Consider the following 5441-nt stretch of genomic DNA (forward strand, 5'->3'; position numbering starts at 1 on the left):
TTTAAGTTTAAATCATATTTATAATCTACCATTAAATATAAGAATATTTTGTTATATATAATAATGTTCTGTTAAAGTTAACAAAAAAAATTAAAAAAAAAACTGTTAAAACAAAACAAATTTGTTGTCGACACACTTATTATATAGAAGAGATATATATTTAATTAATTATTATTAAATGTATTGTTTTAATAGATTGACTTAAATATCCTTATTTAATAATAAAAAATTATTTTCTATAATATTTTCAAAATATTTAATATATCATTTATATATTAATTACTTCATCATTTTTAAATAAAAAAATTACACATATTTTAATTTTTAAAAGCATGAAAACTGAATATTTTGATTTTATTAATAATTTTAATTCTAGTGATACATTTTTTTTAATTTTGAATTATTCATGTTTATATTTTGTTCTTATTTTGAGTTTTAAAAAAAATTTAAAATGTGATTGAGTTTTTTATTCTTAAAACGATTATTATTTTTATTAAGAGCGTCAAATATATTTCAATTTTTTTTAAATAGTAACTTAAGAAAGTAGAGAAAATAAAATGGACAATTTTGTACTTAATTTTTTTTAAAAGATATGTGGAAAGAATTTTAAAAAATTAATGAGGGGTTTAAATGGAAAGATGCATAAAAAGAAAAAATGGAAGTGTAAATAAAAACACATTTTTACAAAAATTTGAGTGCGGTTGTGCCGAGTTCATTATTCAGCATGATTATGTTGAGATTCTTGTGATTTTAGTATTAGTAGGAATTAAGTGGGATGACACTAAAATTAGTAATTATCCAAAAACTTTTGAAACATATCTGTTTTTAGAATTTTAATAACTTCCAAGATGAATGTCACTAATAGATATGCCAAAAGCATTTAATTAAAAGTGATATTGGAGATACCAATTATTATCTCTTTCTCTAATATTTCTACAAACAAATCGAAATTCCAATTGCTTTGACATACCTTTAAAAGGATATATTCACTTATTGTTTGCTGTATATTTTTAAAATACTTGTTTTATTTTCTTTTAACTCACCCCACAAACAATAATTAAAGTAGTGGAATGTATTATTTTATTGAATTAATAACTATTGGTTTAAATTAAAATAAAGTTATACATGAATAATTTAATGAGTAAGTCCGAGTGTACCTAACAACAAAGGAAATTGTCAAAGTTCACTACCCCATAAAATTATTAACGAATCGATGTATCTTCCCTCAATTGATAGTTCAATGCATTGCAATTTATATTAAAAATCTTTTGATTTCTATTGGTAATGATCCCATGTACGTAATAAATGAAAAAGGTTTAATAAGTGGGCATATTTGGGGTCTAAATAAAAAGAAGAAGAATAATATATTAATAATTTTTTATTTTATTTTGGGGACATGGTTGGAACGAAAAGATAGAAAGCATTCAAATGAAAGGAAAGGTGTAATAACATGGAAAGTATGCCATCAAAATTTGATTTTCTTATAACAAAGTATCGGTCTAATCAATGTTTTTGTGTAAAGTTTTTTCTTAAGGTCTAACCCCATAAGAAAAACTTTAGTCAATTCAATAAAGCATCCCAAAAATTAAAACTTTTTTTTTATAAGTATATATACATATGTATATTGGTAATTCTCCAGCTCAACCCTTATAGAAGATCTAGTGGTACTTTCTTTTTTGTTTTGGCATTGGAAAAAGTTATAGTTCCAATTTTTTTTATATGAGGATGCTTATGATTGTAGTTAATTAGGATACTCTATAAATTTTTAAGAAATTCTGAATTATTTAGAGTGTGAAAATCACAATTTAAATAGTATGTTGCACATGCATATTTGTTTTTTTATACGTGTACGTAACAACTATTTGAATTCTAATTTTGACAGCCTAAATAATTCATAATTTTATGAAAACTTGTAATATATCTTAAATAACTAGAATAAACATCATCATATAAAAAAATTTGGATTATAATTTTTCCGCATGTCAAAACAGAAAAAGATGCACCGATAAATTTCTTCTTAAGGTTGCATCAGATAATTTTCCTATATATTTATATCTATATATATATGTGTGTGTGTGTATGAACTCCTTTTGAGTGGAATAATCTAGCACAACATTTGAACCAACTTTATTATTCTTTGTTAAAAAGAGCTAGAGCAAATAGGGATCTCCAAACATCACCACCAACCTGGCCTTTCAATAGTGTTTTTATTAACATTATTATTGTAACACTTTGCAGACTTGGTACGGTATTGATAATTGATTTGTATATATATGTGTATATACACATGGTCCCCCACACAACCCCCTAAATTCATCAAATTAACATATGGTCCCAAAACCTTGAAAGCAACAACCCACCACTCTTGGATTTTCCAATTCATTAACTTGGCTAAGGAAATTTTATCAGATTGTGACAATTTTTTCTTTCCTTATAATATATATTTTGTTTTTAACGAAATAAATCTTTTATTTTTTAATGTTATTTTATAAAATAATCTTGTTTTGATAATATATTTTTTTACAAAATAGTATTATCGACATACCTGATATTTTGTCGGGAATGCTAATTTACAAAAAAAAAATTGTCTATTTTCACCTATTACTTATATATATATTAAAATCCACTAAATCAAACCGCTAAGATTTTCCCAGGAGGAAACTTAATAAACACAAATCATACAAGAGTAACAACCCAATGTCCCAATTGGGAAAGGGCCAAAGATTAAAGCCATAGGTTGCTTGTTTTGTTGTGTATTTCCTTGCAAAATAATATTCTTGTTTTGTCAACTTAGAAAAGTGAATGCGAGGGGACCATGTATACAAAATAGTTGGCATCTCTAAAAAAAATAAAAATATTTATATTGAAAAGGTTGGTATCTCTAATAATCTTTTATTCAAATGCTTTTTTGTGGAGGAAAAGGCAAACAAACTTGTGGAGCTAGGAGGTAGATGCCATGCCCTAATGGCATATATTTTCAGTTATTTAGAGCCTAGATGCTTCTTTCTCATTTTCCTTTTTTGTTTTGTGGTGGGGTAATTTTTTATTTTTATTTTTTTTGGGATTGTTGTCAAGCATATAATGATTTATGATTTCACACTTATATATTTATAGACCTAAAAAAAACAAGGACTATCATGATGATGATAATATGTGGGGTCCAGTAATGTCCTATTCCTACCTTAAAATCAATTTCTTGTGGATATTCAAGGTAGCTCAGTTTATTTTTGGTGGGGACACAAAGAAGATTCAACTTGATAAAATAAAAATAAAGAAAGTTGTTTTTCTTTACCACCTTAGATTTAGCAGTTGCTTGCTTGTATGATATATTGTCCGATAAAATTGACAATGATATATCTTTTTGGTATGTTTTTACATTTGGTTTCATTACGTGCTTTTCTCGTAGAATTTATAGAAGAGAAATTTTTAATTTTTTTAATATGCCAACCTAAGTTAATATTTTAAATATATGACAATTTTAATATTTTAGACAAAAATACTCTTAATATTTAAATATTTATTTTCTCTCTCAATTTCGAACTATCTCTCTCTAACATCTCTCACTCTCTTATTCTAATCTTGTAGATCTTGAAAAAATACCAAAATTAAAAAAAAAAAATCATCTAAAACAAATATTTGAGTGAAAAAATATGAACTTCCAAAGTTTTCGTCAAATTTTGGCACAGAATATCGAAATTGCATCGAAAAAGTATTGCTTTGGCCAAAAAAATAAGCTTTCATGATTTCATCGCAAGAGCATAGAAACACCATCGATTTTGCATCGAAACACCATCGGTTTTGCATTGAAAAAGTATCGTTTTCTCCAAAAATCAAGTTTCATGATTGCATCAGAAAATCATCGTTTTGGCCAAAAATCACGTTTCATGATTTCATCGAAACAACATTGATTTTGCATCGAAAAAGCATCGTTTTGGCAAAAAAAAAACCTAGTTTTCATGATTGCATCGCAAGAGTATCGAAACACCGTCGATGTTGTTTCGATGCTCTTGTAATGCAATCATGAAAACTTGATTTTTAGCCAAAATGATGTCTTTTTTATGCAAAATGTTCTTGCAATACAATCATGAAACTTGATTTTTCGAAAAACGATGTTTTTTCGATACAATTTCGATGCAAAATCGATGATGTTTCGATGCAAAATCGATAGTGTTTCGATGCTCTTACGATGCAATCATGAAAACTTAGAGGGTGTTTGGCACATTAACTAAAAAACTGTTTTTTGTTTTTACAAGCTAAAAACTGTTTTTTGAAAACAAGTTGAGTATTTGGCGTTGTTTTCAGAAAACAATTTTTAAAAACAAAGTTACAAAAAACTATAAATTTTGATAACAACAATAAGTTGTTTTCTGTTGTTCTAAAAAAAATTTTGTCTATCTTTTTTTTTTCTCACATCATTTATTTATTTATTATTATCTAACATCATTTATTGTCACATAATTTTCTCTCTCATTAGTTTCTCTCTCTTCAGTTTCTCTCACATCAATTTCTCTCTCATCACTTAATATATCATCATTTTCTCTCTCATCACTTTCTCTCTACTCACTTCTCTCTCTTCACTTTCTTTCTCATCACATTCTCTCTCATTTTTTCTTGGATCAATTTATCTCTTCTCAATTTCTATTTCTTCAAATTTTCTCTCATTACTTTCTCACTTCTTATTTTTCATCATTTTTTTTTCAAATTATTTTATCTCATTGTTTATTACAAACTTTTATTATATTTTTCTCTTTGTAAATATATTTGTTAATATTTTATTTAAGATTTTAAAAAAATAAAACTAAAAAAAAATAGTTTTTAGAAAATATTAACCAAACACCTCTTGTTTTTTGAAAACTACAAAAACAGTTTTATGTTCTCATTTCTGAGAACACAACTTTGAAAACAAAAAACAGAAAACAATGCCAAACAGACTCTTATTTTTTGGCCAAAACAATGTTTTTCTATGCAAAATCGATGGTGTTTCGATGCTCTTGCGATGCAATCATGAAAACTTGTTTTTTGGCCAAAACTATATTTTTTCGATGCAAAATCGATGAAATTTCGATACTCTTGCGATGCAATCATGAAACTTGATTTTTGGCCAAAATAATACTTTTCGATGCAAAATCGATTGTGTTTCGATGTTTTTGAGATGCAATCATGAAAACTTGTTTTTTAGCCAAAACGATATTTTTTTCGATATAAAATCGATATTGTATTCATTTTGTTTATATATGTTGCAACTTATAATGCTTTTTCAATTTTTATAATTATATATATCTTTTGAATGATCTGCTTTTTTTTTAAGATGTTAATTTTATGCTATATAATTTGTTATCCAAGATTTTTTTTCTTCCATTTTTTCTATCAATAATTAAAAGAAAGCACGAGTTTAAATTTTCTTTAGTTTTAATAAAAAAAATACTTTAAAACTAAAATAC

Source organism: Humulus lupulus, chromosome 1, assembly GCF_963169125.1.
Source record: "Humulus lupulus chromosome 1, drHumLupu1.1, whole genome shotgun sequence".
NCBI classification, from domain to species: Eukaryota; Viridiplantae; Streptophyta; class Magnoliopsida; order Rosales; family Cannabaceae; genus Humulus; species Humulus lupulus.